General features: G+C 41.4%; 1 protein-coding gene across 3 annotated transcripts in view; it reads left to right on the top strand.

Moving 5' to 3' along the window:
• nlgn2a (neuroligin 2a) overlaps positions 1-25450 on the top strand; it is a 243272-nt gene that overhangs the window by 32096 nt on the left and 185726 nt on the right. The window contains exon 1 of one of the 3 annotated variants that reach the window (XM_049568559.1): positions 25168-25186. The exons of the other annotated variants lie outside the window; for them this stretch is intronic. The gene's annotated coding sequence lies outside the window, so the exon portion shown is untranslated. Of the gene's footprint in view, positions 1-25167; positions 25187-25450 lie in introns of those variants that run through there. 3 annotated transcript variants of the gene reach the window in all.

Genomic DNA, 25450 nt, shown 5'->3' with positions numbered 1-25450 from the left:
TGTGATGGAATAACAAAGAGGCTAACAACTAAAAATAGCTAACATAATAACTAAACAACAACAAAAAGGTATGTAAACTAGGACAAAACAGTATGACTAGGTGTGACGTATATAACCTAGATTAACAGAAGGTGCAACATAACAGTGACATTGAGTGGTGAAACCATAAATTACAACATAGGGTGATGTAACGGTATGATATACTGTTGTAATGTTAAATAAAACCTCCACCGGCAAACCGTTATAATCAGTAATTGATTATTTGAAAGTTATCTAACCCTGTGCCACATAGAAAATGTATATGCAATTGCCCACTTTCTAATATCATCATAGATGCCCAAGGGGTGTAATCGATCACAGAGAACGTGTTGCTGTAGCACACAGCTGGTATGATTTGCTCCACCTCATCGTTCAAGTTATCCCACCTTTCAAAATGATGCACCTTGACAACTGCTACACCTACTGAGAGCTAGGTGTAAGATTTAAGCTGTGACTACCTTCTTTCATCTGGCGCAACCCCTAAAATGTTGGTAGCAAGTAAACTCCACTGGCTCTTTAGCTGCTAAATGCTACATCATAACCAGCTAGCTGCTAACTGTCTGCCATTTTGGTGGGGCAGGTAGTGTACAGTGGGTTTACAGGCCTTTTTCACTGAAAACAGCTGCCTGCTTTGAACCAAAACAATAAAGTTGCTTTAATTTGGAAACCATGTTTATTTATGAGCATGGAGTACTGATGGATAGGATGGTTTAAACTGAGATTTGCAGGTCCATACAAACTGTATTCAAGAACTTAGTCAGGACTACTTGCCCGAGTACGGTATGCTTGTAAACACACTCATTACTCTTCCTAAAGTCGGCACTGGTGGATGAAATAGACTCAGAGCTGTGGTCAGCTGGCAGGGAGCCACTGTGAGTGGCACCGTGTTGCTCTGCAGTTCCTTCGGCGCTCTATCGCTCCATCTCTGCCTGTCCTCAATCACCTCTCTTCCTCACCCGCTGCTTCCCCTCTCCCCCTCTGTGTTTTGAGAGTTGTATGTTCAAACCGAAAATTCTCAAATGGAGAGGCTGATTCCAATAATACTATTGACTCATCAGCACACACACTCTCTCTCTGTCTCTCTCTCTCTTGCACACACACCACCAGGATAAATAGACAGACTGACTCACGGATATGCACACATCAAATACAGACACGCATTGAAGTACAAACAGACAGAAATACACACAGATATAAGACACACACACCATGGTGACACAAACACAGAGGAAGATGCACAGAGACCACTGTCACACACATACACACAGCCTGACACACACACACACACACATACACACACACACACGTTTAATTTAAATCACCACTGCACCCGCGTACGTCCCAACACTCCACTTTTAATAGACCTCTGCCTCTTTATGGCTTTCCGCCTCCTAAACCCATCAATCCTCTCCTCTCCCTCTCCCTCCATTTCTCTCCCTCTCTCTGTCTCTCTGTCATATCTGATTGGAGCGGTGACGCAACCTCCCTCTCTCATCCAGCCTCCGTCTTAGCCTGCTTTATCTCGCTTCTCTTTCTGACCGACTGCAATCATTTTGTCTTTTTGTTTTACCCCCGGTTCAGTTTTTTCCACTCCCTGTTCTCTTTCTCTGTCTTTTTTCTCTCTCTCCCTCTCCCTCTCCCCCACCACTTGCTATCCACTTGCTCTTCCTCTGCCCCCCCCCCACCCCTCCTTTTTTTTTTTTTTTCTCCACTCTGCTGCTAAGAAGGCTGGAGCCAATGCAGCAGTGCATGTGGAGAGGGATTAGATAAAAAGGAGAGAGTAGAGGAGAGAGATGAGTAGAAAGTGAGTCAGAGAAAGAGACCAAGGACAGCAAACAGAAGGAGGCAGATCGACTCAGAGGCTGCAAATGAGTGTTGGGGAGGGGATGGATGGATTGATTGAGCAAGGACAGATGCTGCACGACTCACAGAGCAAAAGAGATGCTGACGGGAGTCGGATCTCTGCCGATCAGATATCTTAATCTTAACTTTTTTAGTTTGTTTATTTTGTTTCACGGATTTGTACGTTATGTAGCGGATACATTGAAATTTTATGTTTCTTTATTTTTCAACAACGCTGTGTAAACGTGTGGTTATGTTCAGGCACAGAAATCCCTTTGTTATGGTTAGTAAAAATGTTTTGCCTTGAAGTACACGCTTTTCATGGCACTTTCCTTGCTGAAAATGCAGCAATGTCTCATTAAAAAACAACCATCTTTGGTGGCACTATCCCACTTGTAAGTGCAGCAAAGTTTTGGTGTATAACTACCGTTTTTTTTTAGCATTATCCCAGCTGGAAATGCAGCAGTGTCTCGGCAAAAAACAGAACTGCTTTTTGTGGCACTATCCCATCTGGAAATGCAGTTTTGTCTCAATAAAAAACAACTGCTTTTTGTGGCAAAATCTGAATGGAAATGCAGTGATGTTGTGGTAAGAAAAAAACAACTACTTTTCATGATGGAAAAGCCGCAAAAATTTGGTGGTCAAGAATCCGCTTAAAAAAAGGCAACAGGTTGCCGAAACACAGGTTTTTTTGATTGTTGGTCTCGAATATTGGGCGGCAGCTTGGCATGGGTCTCACCTAAAGGTCCTGCCATCCACCATCCCTTCCACCATCACAGGACAAAGTCAGCTCATATACTACGTCACTTTAGATATTGTCATATCATTGATATATGTATGAAACATACAAATGTAATTAAGAATAGAATAGATAGGTGTTTTGCAGCAATCCATACAAATTAGTGATTTGAGATGCAGAGGTCATTTGCATATTATAAGTTACAGTTATTTTGCTGCAACAGCCTTACCCGATCTGGTATGAGTAGTAGCTTGTGGTGACTAATGTTAGCTAGGTAGATATGGCTGACATTTAATTCTAGCAGTCTGCATTATCCCACAAATATCACTTGAGACCATGAAGTTACTGTCAGATTTGCACAAAAAAAATCACTGTCTTTCACTCACATTAACATATTCAGGAATTAACAAGCATATTTCCATATATTCAAATGACCAGTTTTAACAGGAACCCCTCAGATAGAGGGGAGTGCAGTGTTTCACCCCGTTGGACAGAGCTGAAATTAGCTGTGAGCAAATAAACAGGGTAAATGAGAGGGAAGGGGGGCGGTGCGGTGGTGCTGCAGAGAGGCAGACAGCGTCGGCTGGCTCAGGTGTGGCAGGTGGCAGGGGTCTAGGGTTAGAAGACAGCAGGGCCTGACCAATACATCAGCCCACCTGCACCCTGCCTCCCACCTCCTCGCTCCTCTAAACAACTCCCAAACCAGTAATCACACTCCCTCACACAGCTCCTCAATAACAATTACTCTCCTGGCTCAGCCCTCCCTTCCCTTGTTTTGTCTTCCATACAATCAGGCACCTCGTAACCCCTCACCACTCCTATTCTATCCCTCCCTGCTGCTTGGTCCTATTTGACTTTGCTTTAATAGAACCTCAATAAGTATTTAACATGCTTTCTTCATAGTTCTATTTTGAATCATTCCAAGTAAGCAAACAAATACGATTAATGAATATTTAACGTAAATGAATCCAACATTCCCACCAGTGATGTCACAAACTTGTGTCCCCAGCAGGGCTGACTGAAGTTTAATTTGTTGGCTGATTAAATCATTAATCGACAATGTGTGACAGACATTTTTGATGTATGAGGCTAGGTTGAATATGAGAGGGGCTTTTTCATTTTTTTCTTTACTGAATTAATCATGACTGCTGTCCTGCTCTGACCCCAGTACAAGCCTACTGTCGCTGAACACTGTCTTCACTGTTCATAGCGTAGTATATTGAACTCGGAAAGAAAATGGGTCTCACAGGATTCCTTTTGGACTGTGTGACTATTACAATGTGTCAGGGTGCTCAGTACCGGACATTAGGCTCAGTTTCAGAAAGCTAAGCTCTGGGAATACACGAGGGTCGAAAGAATCAACTGCCAGGCCTTAATATGCTGCAGACTTTTATGTGTTTTCAAAAGCAGAGTTCAAAATCAGTTCATTTAGAAGCAATATCTGCTGTGTTAAGACCCTCCCAGATCCATAAATACTTTCTTATTATCAGTGTGAGAAATAACTCATCAAGATGACACAGGATAAGCAACAATAAAAGCACAAGGGAAATGTAGAGGAAATAAAATGGAGCCAGGGAACATGGTACAAATTGGAAAATTGCCTTCCTCAAAGACATTTTTCAAAGATATATTTCTGGTGGTGGACATTAGTGTTGCATGGTATACTGATATTAGAAAGGTGTTGCAATACCCTGCTGTTGGAAATGGTACTATACCCCATGTTATTAGTACTTTAAGAATGACTGTTTTAATAAGAGCCATATCTCCTATGAATTGTATCAAAGGCTCGACATTAAGGTATTCAACATTGAACAGGACTGAGGAGAAAAATCTGACATAGTGGAAGTAATAGAGGTTAAAGGGTATCATAGATTCAACCTGGAACCTGTTGTCCCATGTTTTTGTGTCTTAGTGACTAATAATGCAGCAAGTTTTAAAATTTGTCCAGTATTGAGTGAAACTGCTGACGCTGGTGAACATGGGTGTAGTGTAATGCCTGCGGGCAACTGAGCATCGTCAGTTTCCGTCCATTTAAAGTGTTTGTTTTTGCCACTGATAGTTATTCTAAGTGTTTGACAAAATTATAGAAAGGATCCCTACAGTGGTCAAACTATTTGTTAAAGAGTAAGATCCTTTTTGTTTATCCAAATACACTCCCAAAATCACTGTCGTCAAATCCACCAGACTCTATTTAGATAAATGGTAATTTTATCATAGTAAAACACCCCCCATTCAGAGTTGACAGAAGCAAAATAAAACTCATAGAAACTGTCCTGGGTGGTCTTTCCACTGTTCAAACAGTCACCAGTTTTGGTTGGGTTTAAATAAACCCTTATTGCACAAAGCTAGATCTAAAATAACCCTGTACTATACATGCTTAAATTACTATTTACTGAAATGTAATCTGGTGTGTTTAGTGATGGTGATTTTGGGGCTGTCACTGGTTAAACAAAAAGATCTTACGCTCACACAAAAAGAGTATCTCTGTAGAGTCCATTAAGTTGCCAGACACTTGAAATAACAATACGAGCCTGTCAGTGGTGAAAACAAGCACTGTCAGTGGACGTAAGTTGACGGTGCTCAAGGTTACATTGCAGCCATTTTTGCTGTGCTGGCTGCAGCAGTCTCTCTCAATACTGGACCAATTTCAAAATGTGTTGTTCCTATTAGGCACTTACATACAAAAACATGAAAAAATAGGGTTCAAGTTGAAAGATAATGAAGTTACCCTTAAAACTCTGGGGTCGGCAATGTTATTACGACATAATGTTACAAACTTTAATTATCTCTCTGCCCAAAAGCTAACGTCAGTGGTTGTGCAGTTTCAATGAGGGCTGTGATCAGATGTGATGGTATCTCTTTCAGAAGCCTTGAACTGCGTTGTCTTTTTGGAGATTTTGTAAAAACTAATCTGCAATGATAAATTAGACACTAAATGTCTTCTGAGAATCTTCATCCTTTTTTGTGTTGAAAAGTCATTGTTGTTGTCAGCTGTCCATGAAGCCTTGGATTCAGTCTGTCGACCAATCAGATGCTGTGTTCCTGACTGTGTGGGCAACGTTTGGCAAACATGTCCTGTCATCTATTATTCCATTACTTCTACTGATCTTTTATATTTTTGCTGTGGTATCATTTCAGGATCAAGCTATTTAGGCAGGTATTGTATTGAAGTCATAATGACAATACTAGTGGACACTAGGGTTTTAGTGAATGAACTCATGAACCCACGCTTTAGCCTCCATTAGACCAAAAGCAGCTGTGTTTAAGTGGCTTGGGCAGGTTGGTGTGGAGGGAATATAATTTCAAGTGCTGTATTACAAAACCTGTCTGTCAAGCTAAATCACTCCATCTCTCTTGCCGTCTTTCCGAGAGACTCTGGCACACACGCATAGACACACATCCACACACGGGGGTGTTGAGGTGAACTGTGAGGTCTCGGTAATACCTGTGTGCACAGGGGTGTTTCAGTGGTGAGAGGGGCCCTCCTCAGACTAATAAAGGGATGGACAGAGGTGAAGAGGAGAGGAAGAAGAGGGCAGGAGAGGAGGAAGAAGAGGAGGTAGGGGGAGGTAGAAACTGAAAATAGCACAGAATCGCCAGCAGAACAGGCTTTTGCGAAGTCACATTTGCCCCGAGCAAAAGATTTGAAGTCTCCTGGAATAATAGATTCACCATGCGCTCTTTTCTTTCTCAACATGGCTTTCTCCCTCAGCATAAAGAGCTGCAGTAAATGGAGGGGAAGAAGCAGAATATTTTGTCCATTTAGACACAAATGTTTCTCCTCAAAGTTGAATTGAAACTTCAAGATCTGAGCATACCTTTTTTTTAATATTGACAGCATAATTTTGACAGTAATGAATATAAGCGCAGTGGGAGCATTTCAGAAAGATTTTAGAGTGTCTGCTTCCCAGTTAATGTCAGTATCATCCAAAAACCTTCTGCTGTACAGCCACTGACTATTTTTAGGTGACTGTTATCCTGCTCGCTACAGTTCCAAATTGGATTTAAAGCGAATAGCACAGTGCAGCTCCAGCTAGCTAGGAACACTTTGTAACCGTTATGTAGAGGTAATGTGTGACCTGCAGAACACACCTAACTTGGCTTAATAACAAACTGCATAACACAATATAAATAGAGGAGTTTAGAGAGTTGAAAAACAAATTAGGTGAGGTGGGTTTTACAAGGTAACACTACCTCTGGATGGCCATTGGCAATATTAAAGGGCAAAGTGACATCGCACATGTTCAGACATAACCTCAGTCTTAAACCAAAATGAAATATCCACCACATAAGTGCTGCATTTTAAATAGGTAGTCCAATCTTAGAAAAATAGCACTCATTTTGTATTGATCCCTGTAGGGAAATTGTCTTGCTGTCCCACTCTGTCCACGGTGAGGACAAAGGGTCAAAATCCACTGCAGAAAAAGTGCCCTGAAGCTACAGTAGCAGGGATACAGTGTATTGCTCAAGGACAATCCAGCAGATGCTTGCTGATATGGTCTTGAAAGGTTAAGGAACATCCTGCTGGCTAAATAATTGATAGCAGAAATTTAAAATGAGGATTTAAAAGCAGAGGAGGTTATTTAAGTCCTCCGTCTGCAACAGTCACATGCTGACAGTGTGGATCCTCTGTATTTTATCTTAACTGTGAAATAAAGTATCTGGTAATGTTTGCCAAAGAAAGCAATTACTTTCAACCTAATCACCAGAATAAATGTTGGCATTGTACATTTCTGAAAACCAGGATATGTTAAATCTTATGCTATTATGCAGCAAATTTGTTGAAATTTTATGTCTCAACAATGTTAGAAAATGTCAGGAAAAAAGATTATGTTTTGGCTTAAAATACCAGCTTTTACGGGTTAGGGATGCACCGATCCGATATCTGGATTCAATATCAGCCCCGATATCATCAAAATAGATGGATTGGGTGCACCTCTATTACGGATACAATCTCGACTTGACACATAGTGATGTCTCGGTAATAAAGAAATGCTTTTCGTGGCACTAACCGAGGAAACACACCAATGACCCACTAAAAATCAACCGTTTTTGTTGTTTGTTGGTCTTGAACAGCGGTTTGCAACTTGACAGACATCAAGCATAGGTGTCAGACCATCCACCATTGCCTCCATATCTCGGATGGTAAGGTCAGCTCTTACTCACTGTCACTTTAGAACTGTTGATATGATATGTATGAAATGTACAAATGTAACATATTCCTAGGTAGCTTAAACGTACAATGCCAACCTTCCGCCGACAGGGCTGTTACTTTTTAGGGCAAAACAACGAGTCTGAGATGGGTTGGAATTTGGATTATTGCAAGATTTTATATATGATTACTATGGAGAAATAAGCAGATGTCAACATACAGTAGCATTTCCCTTGAGTGCTGGTATAGACAAAATGATCAGGCACTGTTCATTCATAGCGTATACCTACAGAAGTAATGCACCAGTATTCATAAGTAATTGGAAAGGCTGCAATAATGTGACCAGTGCGCTGCTTGGAGTAAAGAAGGAAGTAGTATAAAGATTGAAGACAGAGTATGCATAAGGAGGCAGATTAAGGTGGGTGGATGGGCCAAAAAAAGAAAGGACCTTCTCCCAGGAGAGACTGGTGATGGTGTCCCATGTGAAGCCAAGTGAACTTTAGAGTTATTTTAAGGTATGTCCTTGAGTCGTACAAAAAGCACACACAACCAGACAAACACTGGGTGCTGGACAACAGGTCATGCAGAGACACGAAAACAGACAAAAACAATGTCTGATGAAGAGCGTGAAGCTAGAAATTAAATATTCATGGGAGCATAGTCTAGTGTGCAGACTCTATTTTTCAGTTTTTTCGTCATCTATTTAGGACACCCGACCATGTTTTTTTCCCCTCAATCTAACCTACGAACTTTACGTTGGGTATGTAAGGTGACGATGCCCAGCCTACAGCCTACATAACTTTGCTTGCCTAAATCGAACCCACCTAACTTTATGTTAAGTTATGTTAATTGTGACTATGACATTCCTGGGGTACTAATTCGTTAGGTATCATACGAATCGTTGTGTGAGGATATATTGAAATTAAACTGGGTAAATACTATGGTATGTTTAACTTGCTAGCCTTGCCAGCCGCTATCCCTGCTTTCCAGTCTCATAGTACCATACCAAATGATCTCAGGACATCACCAGGTCAAAATGTGTCCAATACTTTCATTTATAACCAAAAACGTGCAAAATGAATGACATTCCCTTTAGCTCCAACTGTATTTTCAGTTCAGTGCTAGCAATCAGCAACGTTTAGCATGCTAACATGCCTTTAGAGTCAGTGTATTCAAGTGACAGTTGCTAGCAGTATGGCAGGCCAACAAAAATACGACATAAATGACATTCAAAAGATACACACTAAGAATCCATCCGTTCATTTACTAGATGGGTAGATAAATGAACCCGCGAGCATCTTTATTGCTCAGCCACATAAAACTCTGACTGGAGGAGCATGTGTTGCCTAACAAAATAATGTGATTGGGCATTCTGTCAGGAGCAGGGAAACCTTTTGGGACCACAGAGGCAAAGCCATGGCACGAGTAGATAGATGCTCTGCCCAGGCCAGAGGTCACCACTGCTGGTTCAGTACCATACAGATGAAACCATGCTGGCAGATGTGGGCGAGTGTGCAGCCTGGACACACACAGACAAGGTGGTTTAAAAGAAGCTTGAGGTCATTGTATTTATAATAATAAAACACGGCTGTAACCTTAACTTAACCCTAATTAAGAAACATTTAAGCTATTTATTACTCAATGCAGCTAAAGTCGAATTGGGGTCATTTAGTCGAAAAATGAAGCATGGTGTTTCTCAAAAAAAAAAAAAAAAAAGGGGGCCTATGGCAGAAACACCTAAAAACATACACACACACACACACACACACACACACACAAACCCCTGCATACAAACATCTGCATAATTACCTGCTTAACTCGTGCCCGATAAACAAACACACGCTCTTTTTCTGTCCCTCGACTCCAATCCCCCTCAATCCCCAATGCAGCTAGTGAGTTCGTGCTTAGGTAACAAAAGCGAAATCAAAGTGTTGTGTGAAATATGGCTGGGATTCGTTATTAGGTGAAGGCTTTGTTTTCCCTGGCACGCAGGCAGACTGGGGGATTTAAGCCTCCCTATTGGAAAGCATACAGATTAGCCAGGAGGGTTAGGGTACTTTTCAAGTTTGTAGCATGGTCTGAGCTGGCCATGTGTGGAGAGGAATGGATAAGCATTCGGCAGAGTTCGTCATGGCTCCTGGTAAGCGAGCAGAAAAACATGGAAAAGCAGAAGGCCACTCCTTGGATGGTAGATAGTCAAGACAAACGGAGTCCAGGTAAATTAGAGTGAAGATTTCTGGGAAATACGCTCGCATTTGGTTTAATTTGCTGTCATGTTTGTTGCTTTTCACTCAAACAAGCATTAAAGGAAAGAAAATAATACAATCCCCATTTATTGTCATTATCCCCTCCCAGTTCACTGCACTTGATTGGTCAGCTGGAGATGAAAGGCTATTACTCATGCATGCTAACGTGAATGGAAGATGCTCCTCTCTATTTTTATACACTATTTATATCTGCATATATGTGGGAGAGCAAAAAGAAACCCCTAGCTCAAGGGCATACGACTTTGGGCACGTTGTACACGCACTTAGACATGCTAAGTGCTAGCATGCTAGCATGTATGCATGAACACACATGCACACACTATACAGGCATGCACTCAGGATGGCTTTTGTGGGGACAAGGCTGTGCTGCCCTGTCATTTTTTATTCAGGGCAGCTCTATATGTGTATTTTCAGCTCAGCATCACTCTGTATAGATGAGCTGCTCTCTAGCAATGGGATTTAGGAGAATGGGATCGTTTCAGGAAAATGTTCTCCTTCACTGCCCCTTTCCCGCTCGTAAACACACACACACATACCTCAAACACACGTACACACATTCTGCGTAAATTACACATCATTGTAGCTGCTCTGCATATTCATAGAGGTGCTTTGTGCCAAAGCCGTGGCAGCATTCCACGTCTAACAGCAGCGTGACACAGTCATTTAAATACTGCTCTCCCATACTGCACTACACTCTGCTTTCTGCCTACATCAATTTACTATATATAGACATGCAATGAACATTTAATGTCACTGGAAAAATGACTGACTTAAAGGGACAGAGAGGGAAGTGCGAAGGGATATTGAAGGAGGTTTCTTGCCAAGACGAGAGAGCACAAGGTCACAAGTGGCCAACCACCAAGGGGAGCAGAGATGGAGGGATGAGGGAGGAGAAGCAAGAGGGAAATAGAGGTGAGGAGGTTTTGTGGAAGGAGCCACAGCCCCTGTGGTGGCCTCGATGACTCAGCGGTGGAAGCCTGAATAATTAGAGCCATGCTCTGGGTCCCTGCCATCATTAGATTGGTGCACATATTAAATATTCAATGAGACATTTTGGGCAGACGTGTTCGGGAGCAGGCGAAAGGGCAACTTTGCCGGCGTACGTGCCATGTGCCAACAAAGATATGTAACCACGTGTGCTCTCTGAGGGCTGTTTTTTGGTGTGACTTTGTGAATGCATTTGTGTGTGTATGTGTATTTGCATGTACTACATACATGCAAGTCTGGCTCTTGGGTGGCTATAGCCACTGGAGTGAGTTTGACCCTGGTAGTCAAGGACATCCGTACACTAAAAGAGAGAGTGGAATCTGTGTATCATGATGACAGTGGCCACCGAAAATTTTTAAATGCACTTAAAGCCAGGGCATTTGCTTTAATGCTGCTTTATGGCCCACAATGCTTGACAAAATGAAACATGTCGATGGGTCAGTGTATCTGAGTGCCACAGTGTGTATTCAGGCCTCCAGGAAGCATGGCGGGCTTTGAGGCCAATTTTTGGAGTGGCCAAACACTAGAATTATAACTTTGGCGTCCGTTAAGTGATGCCATTAGGCCCAAAAATACTTTTTCCCATTGACTGACATTGTGTAAGAGATGGCTGTAAATCAGTGGATACTTTTTTTTTTTAATCATGACCCCCGTGAAATGACTCATTTCGCTATCAGGATTTGATCCACTGGGTCCGATAACATTTCATAAGCCTAGAAGACCTCCACTTTTTAATTATTTTATTGCCCTTCAAGTTAGTGCAGCATTAATATTAAAGTTAGGTGCTGAAAAGTAGTTTGCTTTTAGGCTTGCGAAAGTCTGTAGTGTCCTTGCTCTTTGGCCCAACAATGCAGAAGATCTGGGTGCTTTCATACGCCGGAAATAGAGCTTTCTTGGCTTTATGTGCCACTAAGCAAATTCCATAATGAATCAGGCCCTGCCTCGAAAGCTGTATCCAGTTCTCTTTATACGCCCATGTGCGTATTATATAGTTTCAAGAACTACCTGTCCTTTTCCAAATAGCCAGAAAGCAAATCTGGCTGATGCTGGTAGGCTGACATTAGGCTAACCCCTCTTGATGTAGCTGTACATTAGCTGGCTGGTTAGCTAGCATTTTGCTTATAGTAGCTAACTTAAGAGGTCACTATGTATGATGTAATGTGTCCGTGAAGGTAATGACACCAATGTAATGTGCCAAGTGTCCCTATTACAGGTCCCTCAGCCACATCTATGAGCCATTTTCAGAATTTGTTTTTGTGCTCATAACAGCAAAGAAGAACGTGACCATGGTTCTTCAAGTAACACGCTTGCTCAACTGTTAATCAATACAGTAATAGTCAAATAGTAATAATTCAAATACCTATATGTAAACATAGAACAAAACATTGCTTGAGGATTGTTAGCTCTAAATCTACCACTGGATCTCTTCCATAAAAGGAGTCCTCTTAGTATGTACCAATAGCCTACTGGATTTCTAAAGGTTTCTAAAGTCAGTACCCTTATGCAACAATTGTGTTTGGTTGTTATGTTATGCATGTGAGATGGACTTGTTTAACTGTGTTCTGTGCTTATCAAGGCCATGGCGTGTAGGTGTTTCTGCGTGGGGGGCATTATTTGTTCTAGAATTGGGTCGTTTTGGTTTACCTTGCTAAAACAGAGCAGAACAAACACACACCTACACTCACACAGGTGCAGGTACAAAGTGGAGGGCGGATGGGGTTGCTCAGGCATCTGCCCAGTTGCCCTATTTAGAATTTACTGCCCATTAGCCTACATAACCCACAATATGGCTGTGTTCCTAGGTCATGTCATATTTCCTCAGCGACAGACCAGTACAGCCCGAACAGATGCTGAACGGACCCGGATCACTGGCGGAGCAGAGCCACTTCAGTACCAAGCCTGTAATAAATGTGCAGATTTCTGACAGGCCTGCAGATTCGGGGCTTTCTTTTCTGCTCTGTTTATTTTTTTTCCATTGCGTAAGCTGTTCATAGAAATTCACTGTCAGACAAAATGAGTGAACTGTACATATTGCATCCCGCCATCTCAATAGGTGATTTAATTAGCCTTCAAAACAGATGACTTCTTTTAACTGCTTGATCGCAGTCAATATGTTTAAAAGGAGTGGTGTCTAATTTGAAAGCAAATAAAATGAACGTCTAAAATGAAAATGAAATCAATACATATTGACTCTGTAACTGTGACAAATTTGCACCATAACAAGCCATTTAGTCTTCTTATAAGTCTAATTTTATGTTTCATCCTCTGCTTCTCTGTGCTTCCAGTAGAGCTGTACCTGTTTTGTAATAAGTGCTCACTAACAAGACAATGTACTGTAACAATTAGACAAATAAGATCACTCCTCATTCAAATATTTTGATTTCTTTTACAAGGTAATGAAATTGTCTCTCTGCAAGGCTCTGCTTATATAATAGAGAACAATATTCAAACGCTAAGACCCCAGGCAGAATTGTTTAAGATGGATAATTGTTTTAAGGTAATTGTAGGTAATATTAACTATGCATCTAAAACTGATTTTCATCTGTTCAATTAGGCCTGTTACAATAACTACTTTTGTTGAATGAGATATTGTCCCAGAAATAATTGCAAAGAATGATCTTTTTATGCCACTGATGTAATAATATAATGGCCTATTAATGCAAGTACACCCTTTTAACAAGCAATGAACTGAAAATTCTTAAGAAAATTCAGACATTGGAATTCAAGTATGAAAAAATATAGGAAGTGATTAACACCTGCTGATATATAAGAAAGTACTATCATACGTAAAATAATAGTACATTTATGGGAGTAGCCCAAAATTACTTAGTTTGAAACCAAACAAACCAAGTGATACCTCTAACTAACTACTTGCAACTAATAGACAAACTTAGTGAAACTCCGTGAACACCACAGTGACCTACGTAATCCAGCCAGTGTGCTGCAGTTGGGGGATGGATGGCATGGAAGCTTGGTGGTTTTCTGGTGGATTTACTGGAGTGGAAGATGAAGTCGTTGGAGGATAAAACTACAAACAACTGACTGTGTAGCTATTTCCCAGGGGTTGCAAAGCTAATGACTATCCGGCACTGTGCCTCTTTGACTCCAAAAGTGTAGCTGCAGGCTACCGGTAAACTACACTGTGGCGTCTTCTAAGTGTTATTATTTTTCTTCTGACTCTTCGCATGTAAATACAATGGGCAATATCGGGGTCGGCAAAGTGACAGTCCATATATGATACGTTAATTCAATAATGGAATTATCGTGACAAGCCTACCTTCAGTGTTACATATAACAGACTGCAGATTTATTCTAGGTTATTCTACTTGACACACCAGTGCACAATGTTTGACACACTCAGATAGCTCCTTCTTAATATAAGACATCAATTTCACAGGTACCAGTTTATTTTTAAATGCATTAACATTAACTATACTTATTGTCTAAAACAGTTGTTTCTTATACGTAAAACATTTCACTAAGACGCTCGGATCAGGTCCTCTTTATAGTCAGCTTTGTGTCTTAAGAGTTGCTACAAAAGCTCTGATGTCTCAGACTTCTTCTGATTTGCATAAGTTACCTTTAAATATCTTTCTCTGTCATCATTTTGCTTATTCATAAACTTTTTTTCATCCTTAAACAGATTGCCAGTGGATCCAGTCATGCCATCAGTGTTTGTCTGTCTATTTAGAGATTGATCATTTTTTGTTTGATTGTGTCTCGTCTCAAGTTGTACTCTTTTTTTTTTCTCTTTTAGTTAGTTTTTTGTTTGTTTTGTCTTTTTCGGTCATTTAACATCATGTCATGTGCTGTCCCGGAACCGCTTTGAAAATGTGATGGTACATCTCAAGGGGTTTGTCCTGATATAATTAAATTCTACAGCGATGGAAAAGATGAAGGGGCACAGTTTTACCTGAGAGCACCTTCCCATTTAAGAGTCGTTGCACAGGTCCACAAATACATCACAGTTTTCTAAAGGTTAGATCCTCCCCTTTCTTTTTCTTTTTCAGTTTGGTGACATTTTGTTTGTGTATCCACCCCTGTTGTTTAAAGACTTGATTGTGAACGTCAGCAGATGTCACAAGCTACAGTATCTCCTATAGGTCGGTACAGTTGGCTCATGTCCAGGTTATTTGGAAACCTCACTCACTCTGACTCAGACATGTTGGCACACCGCTGTGGAGAATAAGCATGGTAATGAAAGAGAGAACACATTCCACACTATTTTCTCCATCAATCCTCTATGGAACAACATGCCTGCTGCTTGCGGCTGATGTATTGTTACTGTACATTGCGCAGTGGAGCTCCATTTGTCTCAATCACCAGATTCTTCTGTTATCATTCCAGCTCAGTTACTTTTTGTGGATGTTACCAAGCATAACAAATGAATAATAGAGCACATATTCATTACACAAATAAAATGTGAGACGTGCGCGTGCCAAAAGTCTCTTTTTACAAATGGCCCTTTGGCTGTGTTTAAAGAGACCAATGGTGCATTTAGCCGAGGAATAATCACAAGCATCAATACTGGCATACAGACTAATGGCCAATGGACATCAACAAACAAATGTAGCAGTGCACTAATTGGGCAGCTATACTATTGAAAACTGTCTGCTGCACAAGAGTGGAATACTAGTAGTCTAAATGTTAAGTTAAAGGAGATGGAGAACACAATACAATATACTAACAATAGATCAGAAGCATTCTGTTTGTGCCTTAAAGGTACACTACATTCCAAAATTAAAAGAAATATGTTTCCCCTTACCTGTAGTGCTATTTATCAGTCTAGTTTTTGAGTGTTAGTTGCTAAGTGTTGGTGATATCAGCTGTAAAGATTTCTGCCTTCTCTCTAATAATGAAACCAGATGGCACTCAGCTTGTGGTGCTCAAAGTGCCAAAAAGATACATTTGAAAAACTCAACAGCAATGTCTCTTTCCAGAAATCATGAGCCATAAACTCATGTCAGTACTAGTACCCTTAAAGTCATACCAATACCATTAGAGTACTGTTTTTTTCAACGTCATTTGGTACCAATCATTTGAATGGAAGCAGTCAGCTGTGTAAAATGCCATCACCCCATCCTAAATGAGTTTTACACAAATACATTTTAATAGTGTTCAAAATTAAAATATTTATATTATTTATATTACTGTACTAATTACTCCATCAAAACCACCTAACTTGACTTCACCACACTGCTGCGGCCAATCACGTGTTGCCTTTAATTTAAGAAAGCAGATCCATCCATATACGCTTTTGTTTTCTATATCTGGGTACAAAAAGGAATTGGATGTAGGTGTCATTTGACTGGAGAAGTTTTGATAGTACTTGGTACTGGTTTATTTTGGTCGATAAGGAAGCGTGCATCTACTGCTAGCTCACCTAGCACCACTGAGCTAGCTAACGTTTCAGCTCAGCCGAGGTGAACAGCATTAATGTTTACATGTTGCACTGTCTCAAGCACAAGCCTCTTGTCTGTGAGTAGATGCACGCTTCCTTCTGAGCAGTGATACAGTTGACGGGTGTAGTTTGGTAGGAAGCAAATAGTTCACATGAAACTGCTCACAACAAGGTCTGTGGATTATCTTGAGTATCCATGTCAAGATTTCTGGAAAGAGACATTACTGTTGAGTTTTTCAAATGTTTTTTTTTTTTTGGCACTTTGAGCACCACAAGCTGAGTGCCATCTAGTCCCATTATACTGGAGAGATGACAGACATTTCTACGCCGATATCTCCAACAGTCTGCAACTCACACCAAAACAATCTAGACTGGTAAACAGCACTACAGGTAAGAGGAGAAAATGTATTTTTGATTTTAGGGTAAACTTTCCCTTTAAGTTCCTCAAACTGTATTTAAATCCTCTAGCACTCCTGCAGCCCACCTGGAGAACATAAGACACATCAGCCAGTCTCCGCTGTCTCCCCTTCCCCAGTCAATGGTCCCAAACCAGATTGACGGCTGTATATTGCATGCTTCTTGATGGCCCAAGGCGCGAGTGAGTGAGTTTGCCACTCCGCAGGGAGAGAGAAACAGTACAAGATTACACGCCAGTGTTCCACTCCTGGGCCAGGCTCTGTCACAGCTCGCCTCAATCTAATAAACACATGTCTTTATTGATCTAGTCCGCACTCTTCCATGTTTTCGCACTTCCCTCTCCTCGCGTTGTCGGTAAACGCAGCACTCCCTCGGTACCGCATTTGATCTTAATGCTATGAAATGAACATGGGGAAGAAAGTCTCAGCTGTTTTGTTTTTTCATATGTGTGTGTGATATGAATGTTTAAATATACATGTGTCTGTAAGATGATTAGAGCCGATGATGCAGGCACGGCTCAAGTGGGTTGCGAGTTGATGCTGGCTGCAGCCTTTTTCAGTGATATAAGAGTGAGTTAGGGTTTGTTTTAATGGACGCTGGGCTGAAAATGATATAAACAGAGAGAGTCTGCAAGTTGAGCAGACTTATTATGCTCTATCTGTTGAATTCTGTGTAGCTATTAATAATGACAGCGGCGGGAGCAGAGGTAGCAATTTTGAGCGACAGCATTATTTTGTTTGATTTATGATTTAAATAATTAACCAGTATTCTTAATTTATGATTCCTACAGCAAAGTATACTACACACAACACTATGTGAAAATAGCCCGTATCAGGCAAAGGGTTTGTATTTTATTAGCTTTTAATGGATAATTGATTGTCTATCATTAATGTAGCGATGATTTAAGGCTCAAGAGTTTGCTGTGCATTTATGAAGATAGTTACCACTGCTACAGCAGCTCAAGACTGTCATGTTATGTCTTCTTCAGGTGGAGAATTGGGGTTAAGGTGTGTGTATTCTCTGACATGTGAGTGTGCAGCATGCCCTGACCAGGTGCAGTTGAGGCGATTGCGGTCAGTGGCTCGGCGTGTTGGGCTTTACGTGTGCACTGAACCACGCCAGGGAAGTACCAGAGGAAGATACGGCATGGAGAGGAAAATGGGGGGAATGGGGAAGGGTGGAGGAGCAAGTCATTGGGGTTGACAGAGGAGTAGAGGATGATGAAAGCAGTCACAGAGAGATTTAAGGCCACAATACGCTAAGGTGGCCTGCAACGAGGGTAGTAGGACACAAAGCACCGAGGAATTAGAGAGGATGAGACGCTGAGAGGAGACAGAGCAACATCTGAGAAACTTGTAACTCCAGTCTTGAGAGATTTTCACATCCCCCCCTTCTTTCCTCTCTCAGTTTGCAAAATATGCAGTGCAAGTCACACACAGAAAATCACATAAAATGATTAAATTTTTTGGATAAACCCCAAATTGATATGGAAATCACAATTAAGATAAGGGTACACTTGCAAACACACACACACACACACGCCCTTGCTTTTACCCAGCCATATCTATCTCACATGACTGCACACACTCTTAATAATCCATCCACTTCACACACTTGTTGTGAGACAGTTCCCCTCTGTTTGCCCTCCTCCAATTTAACACTTTCCCTTTCTCTCTGTCTATATGTGTGTAACTGCTCAGTCAGCAGGCTCTGCCACACTGTCAGACAGTGTGGGGGTGAGGTTTGTTGGATGGCAGCATCTGTTTACACTCAGGCTGTTCCCTTGCACTGTCGTATGTATATCTACAAAAGTAATGCACCAGTAATTTGTATATATCCTATAGAATTGGGTAGGTTGTGATTGCGTGACCATTAAAAGCAGACCCGGCTGCAGAAACAAATTAAAGGGGGGGCACTAAATTTTTTTAGGGGGGCAAACTTTTTCAAACTACTTCAGGCTGAACAATGGCTCTGTGACCACTCCTACAGTGCTGAGAAATATTATTTTCCCTCACCAAAAAGGGGCAGTTCATCCCAAAATCTAAAAAAACAAACAAAAAACAATATTGTAGTGCTCTGTCCATTTATTCAACTCAAAAGTCAAGCATTTCTGGAGACATAAGCACTGATGTCAAGCTGAACACTGAAGTAAACATTCAAACTAGGAGAGGTAGCTACAGCAGCTAGGGAGCACAAGGAGCAGAACAAATCAGTGTTACCCTTCTGCCTTTAAGTACCCTAAGTGGGTGTATCTGTAAGATGTGTGTGTGTGACTGTCCCTCGTGGCTGCAGTGTTACCGTGAACCTGTGTGGTGGTGTTGTTGTTGACGTCATCACTCACGCTTCTTCCATGCAGACGAGTTATGCTGCTTTGTGCTGCTCCTTGTTCTCCCTAGCTGCCGTAGCTAACCCTCCTAGCATGAATGTTTACTTCAGTGTTACTGTTGACTTCAGTGCTTACGTTTCCAGTTAAAGTCAATGGTGCTGCTGCTTCCTGCTCCCCCCCGTTCGCGTTGTCACTTCTCGTCGTTATATTTTTTTGGAAATAATTCCGGATATCCATAGCTCGCGCCTCGCGGCGATATTAATTATCGATGCTGTCCATGAATGAATGAGTCAGCACCCGCCCCCCTCTGTCTGTAATTGGCTGAAAGTTGACTTCATTTGTTGGTTGGATTGGTTGAACTGTATGATCGTCAAAACAAGATAGGAATAAGAGAGAGTTGGCCACTCTGAGTTAAAAAACAAAACCCCCAAAAAATAAACAGCTTCCAGTCGAGGGCGGGCACAGCTGACTCTGTGGGCGGGCACTGCCCCCCAATGCCTGCCCATGCCGCCGGGTCTGATTAAAAGAAACAAAGGACTTTCCCTCAGAAGACTGGTGTGTGTGACCAAGTGAACTTTGAGTTATTTTAAGGTTTGTCGTCACCATGTATCTTTTCCTAAATATAACCTATGTAACTTTAAGTTTAGTAGAGAACTTTACGCTGAGTACATACCGCGATGATGCCTGGGGGGGGGTATTGAAAATATTTTTCAATACTCATCTGTGTGAAGGAGGGAACATCCAACGTCAGAGTTAATTACTAACGAGCAGAACCACACGGCTGGGCTCCACCGGCTGAAAACGCAAGCGTCACGTCAGCGTAGCGTCGTGCTATATTCATCTGGGCTCCACTGACTGTGTACAGAAGCGACACGTAGAGAAGCCAGCGGGGTTGTTTACCGTTTGCAGCGCCGAGAGGCTGCATGTAGGCTGCACGAAATGTTAAAGCATTTCCCACCTAAGTTATTACGTATATTTGAGTTATCTACCAGTTTACTGTACTGTTTGTCATCTACTTGCTTTCAAATGTCCGCCACGGACATTTACACAATGTCACGAATAACCATGGGTAAATGCATGGAAAAAATCATCACATATCACCTCTGATAATGGTTTATTCATTTAAAAACACATTGTGCTCGTTTAGCACACTATTTCATATAGTTTTTATCTGCTGGAGGGTCGTGTAGGGGAGCATAGTGCGACAAAAATAGAAGAGCCACGTAAAATAGAGAGTTACGATGCATACCGCCACCTATTGCACCGGAATATTAACGACAAGCTACATTCACAGACAGTGAGTCCCATTATAAAGTGTTTATGAGCGAGGTCGAACAGGTAGCGCCAAAAGCATAAAAATCTATATGTGGCGGAGATAATTTATACGTGGCGCACCGCCACAGATAAATGAATGTATGGGAAACACTGGTAGGTAACCTTATTTTAAGTACATAAAGTGACGATGCCCAGCCTTGTTTCTTTTCCTTAACCTAACCTACGTAACTTTACTTTCCTAACTTAATTTATGTAACTGTCCTCGATCTAACCTACATAACTTTACTTTTCTAAACCTAATCTACATAACTTAATGGCATGTAGATAACTTTGTATTGTGATGAAGCCTAACCATGTTTGTTTTCTTAAGCCTAACCTACTTAACATTACTTGCCTAAACCTAACTTATGTAACTTTACGTTATGTATGTAACCTTTTGTTAAGTATGTAACAGACTTTGCCCAACCTTGTTTCTTTGCCTAAACCTAACCTACGTATCTTTATGTTTAATATGTAACCTTTTGCAAAGTACGTAATGTGATGATGTCTAACCATGTTTCTTTCCCTAAACCTAACTTATGCAACTTTCCTAAACCTAATTAATGTAACATTTCTAAATCTAACCTACATAACTTTACTTACCCAAACCTAACCTACCTTACCTTACTTGCCTAAACCTAATTTATTTAACTTTCCAAAACCTAATTTATTTAACTTTCCCAAATCTGACGTACATAACTTTACTTACCCAATCCTAACCTAAGTAACTTTACTTTTCTAAACCTAATCTACATAACTGTATTGTTAGTTTAAATAAACACAAGAAGTTTGTGCTCTAGAGAAAGGATCAGCACTCAGTGAAAAACCTCCTAAGCCCTATGATAAGCTATTATGGCAAGGCTTAACTATACAGACCAGTGAGCAGTGATAACTAACATGTCTTTGGGGTCATCGGGTGGGAACCTTCTTTCACCAGTATTTCGTCTAGTTGGTCCCACGACACCTCCAGGAGGCTAGACAGTGATCTCTGGTGTCCCAGAGACACTTCCCTAATGCCAGATAGATAACTTTGCCTTAGGTTTGTAACGTGACAGTGTCTTACCATGTTTGTTTTCCTAAACCTAACCTACCTAATTTTACTTTCCTAAACCTAATTTATGTAACTTTTTACGTTTCACGTTTCACTTTTTACAGCGGTCTAGTTGAACAACCGTTCAATTTGTTTTTAACATGTGGCAACGTGTTTTTCCGAGCCGTCTTTAAGCGCACCATGAGTAGACGGCGCCAGGTGGCATACACATGCTGTCATGTTGTGATCTGAATCAATCACACAGACGAGACGTGTACTGCTGGGCACCGCTGTGTGTTAACTATGTTCAGCAAACCAGCCAGCAAGAAGCAAAACACCTTGCACAGTTTCTTTCAAACAAACCATGTAAGTTGAGTAATGCTGTTGCATGTAGATAATGTTTGCTATGATGACTAATTAATAGATGCCAATGTAGAGCTCGTAAGTTGCGTGTTTCCGTTTCCGGTACATGGGACCTTAAAAATCTATTTCTCATAATGTATTTCAATGGCTAGATGAAAATTATTTTCTGGTCCCATTTGAATTGTGCCTTGAATTTCACATAGGTTGTTTGTGAATTTTTAATATATTTTTTCATGCAAATAAGGCTACAATTTAGTGGGAAGAAGTTTGATACTGTTAAGTTTTGTGTGAGAGAGCTTTGTGGACTACAGCTCTTCGCTGTTCTCGACGCGTATGATATACGTCACCACTCACACTCGGAACATGGCTGTGTTTCTGGTACACTTCACCGCCTTCTTCCAAGGAGAGGACAAAAGCCTTACGCCAGGGCCACACCGCCCGCGGAAGCGCTGCGAATAGCCTCGAAGCGAAGCCAGTTTCCTTTCGGCGCACGTGTTAACCGATTGTGTCATCCACACCGGCTGCGCCGCGCAGCTCCGTGGCCAGCTTGCGCCCTACAGCGATCGTTTCAGCGTCTGGTCTATTTTCTGCGCGAGCCGCGAGCGCATGTCAAGCCGGGTGACGGAGACAACAGCTGGAAGCAGAACCGCTTGTTGACCAGCGTGGAGAAATGCATGTCTTATGTGAATGGAAGTGCTCCGGCTCGCGCGAGAATTTCGGTGCGCTGCGCTTCGCAGCACTTCCGCAGGCAGTGTGGCCCTGGCGTCAAGCGTGGCCAAAACCTCTACAAGTCTGTTCTTGTTGGAATGGTGACATTCGGGTACAAACACTCCGGCATCTTGATCTGATGGCTCCGTAGATTGTGACAGAAGATGCAGCAGCAGCACTGTGAATTGAGAAGTGGAGGGAAATTGTGATGACGTGACGTCACATAGGCGACATGTAGTCTTTCTCATTACGTTGTTTCCACAGCCTTTAACTGAAGAATCATACAATAAACTGTCAAACTCTTAACATGAAAAAATATTATTTTGACCCACACAAAACATTTGTGTAATCCAAGGAATTTAATGACTGGGACCAGAAAATAATAATTTTCTCTCCATTGACTCCCTTTCATATTTTCCGAGCCTAGAGGTCCGATGGGGGTCTACCGGAAGGGGCGTGACTTACGAGCTCTATATCAAGTTAAGCTAGTTAACAAGAATACTACTGTTATTGTTACCTATGTTAAATCGCTTGCTAGCTAGTTTCATGCTAGGAATAAACCCACTCCTCCTTAATAAGAACTTGTGCTCACTATTGCTTTGCACATATTTGTTTAATCTTTATTGCCACAATAGAAAGAGCAGGGTCAGGGAGGAGACAGTGGACCAGAGGCCAGCAAGGATGATCATGCAGGGTCTTCACAGGTGAGGAGACAATATAACTGCCTGAGAAAAAATATCTATAGCATAAAAGTGACTCTGCGATTAATTTCCACAGCTATGTCACCACTGCTGTTCTTTATTCTATTTATAAATTTTGCTTTGCACATTTATTATCTATATTATTGTGATGGATAGAAGAGGGACAGGGAGAAACCAGGCAGGTATTTGGCACTTAATTCTTTGGCTACTTACCCGTAGATGCTCGAGGGTCATTCTGTGTCAACTCAACCAGAGTTTGGCAGCTAAAACTTTAAACTTTGATAGTATATCATTTTAAAGAACTGAAGTTGGTCCCCTGGTGCTGTACTGTGGCTGTTTGTGGTTATGTGGTTCTTAAGCCGCTAAGGAGGGGTGCAATTGAATGCGAGAGGATAAAAAAACACTCAGTAGACCTCTTAACAATTTGTCCCCCTCACTTCTGAAATGATGGCTACGCCCCTGCCTAAATGTGAATACCTAAATAACTTTACTTACCCAATCCTAACCTACGTAACTTTACTTTTCTAAACCTAATCTATATAACTTCATTGTAAGTAGATAACTTTACCTTTGGTTTCTAATGTGACAATGCCTTACCGTGTTTGTTTTCCTAAACCTAACCTATGTAACTTTACTTGCCTAAATCTAACTTACATAACCCTATGTTAAGAATGTAACCTTTTGTAAAGTACATAACATGACGATGCCCCACCTTGTTTCTTTTCCCAAACCTAACCTACATAACTTTATTTCCCTAAACCTAACCTACATCACATTACTTTTCTAACATCAGTAACTCTATGTTAAGGATGTAACTTCACGTTAAATCTGTGAAGTGACGACATCCAACCATGTTCCTTTTTCTAAATCTAACCTATGGAACTTAACTTTCCTAAACCTTACCTACATAACTTTATGGTAAGTGTGTAACATATTGTACGCACACACTCCCAACTTTCACACACGAACATTTCAGACACATATATTTTCATACTTTGTCACATGCTGAAAGATGTATTTTTTTTTTCGAAGTGGACGCACCAAAAAGATAGATTCACTCATCTTGAAACATGCACATTTTTCACCTCCACATGAGTTATCTCAGAGGGGATAAGTCACAATCATTTACAATAAATACAGTCATAGCCCCATTTGGCTCCTAAATGACCCAGTGGTGACATTTACTCCAATTAGCTCCCCTCCTATCAAGTTGTTTTCGATCAGTGCTAAGTGGTTAGAGATAAGAGGAATGGCGCTGCTGTCGCCAAAGCCTGCGTCTCCTGCAGCTGAGCCGAATTCTCCTGAGCCGTGACCGCAGCAGTCATCTTAAAGAGCCCCCATCCCTGCAGCCATTACACACCTCGTTGGATTAAAAGTAAGCAGGGAATCATGCAGCGACCAATGGTGTGATAAAGGATGGGGGGAAGGATGTGTTCGAGCATGTATGTGTATGTCACCCCATGCCTGCTGAGGTGCCCCATGCTTCAGAGTGTTTTATTGATGTGCATAGTTAATCCACATACTGTGTGTTGGATCATCAGGAATACGAAATGAAAATCACTGAATCCTGAAAGGTTTTTAAAAATGTTTCTCTTTGAAAGAAATAAAAATGATCAGCCAGATGGACTAAAGTAGATAATCCAGTGAATCATTCAAAGATATGAGACGTCCTGGAAATTTTGTAGTGAAATGATCTCACACCATTGATATTTATGGACAACATTAAAGCTGCAGTGTGGAACTTTTGTCTCCCCTCTCTGACAATTGGAGTAATTAGACAAACATTGTCGACATGTGCTTATGATGTATGCCTGCAGGGGAGCTCACCACATTTCCCCCATCATCCTGGAGTGCGCTCTTCAAGTCTTCCTGTGCAAATATCTTGACTTAAATCCTTCCTGTGAGTACTACGTTTCTTTTTTATCTGGAGCACCCACTCCAAACACTTTGCTTGGACGCTCGGATTGTCCACCACAGCTTCCGCCGTACTCCTACTAGCTGCTCCGTTGGAATGGTCTCCCCCAACACATCCTGCCCCCTTTAGCTTGGCTAGGTTGATATAAACCAGTCGCACCTGCACAGAAAATTCACCACAGACACCAGATACAGCAACTCCAGTATACTATGAAATACAGAGAGCTTTACCCACTGGCAATAGGCTTAA

The sequence above is a fragment of the Epinephelus fuscoguttatus genome, linkage group LG23 (assembly GCF_011397635.1).
Source record: "Epinephelus fuscoguttatus linkage group LG23, E.fuscoguttatus.final_Chr_v1".
In the NCBI taxonomy this organism is placed as follows: Eukaryota; Metazoa; Chordata; class Actinopteri; order Perciformes; family Serranidae; genus Epinephelus; species Epinephelus fuscoguttatus.
The sequence above is the reverse complement of the archived record's forward strand: the minus strand, read 5'-3'. Positions and strand labels throughout refer to the sequence as shown.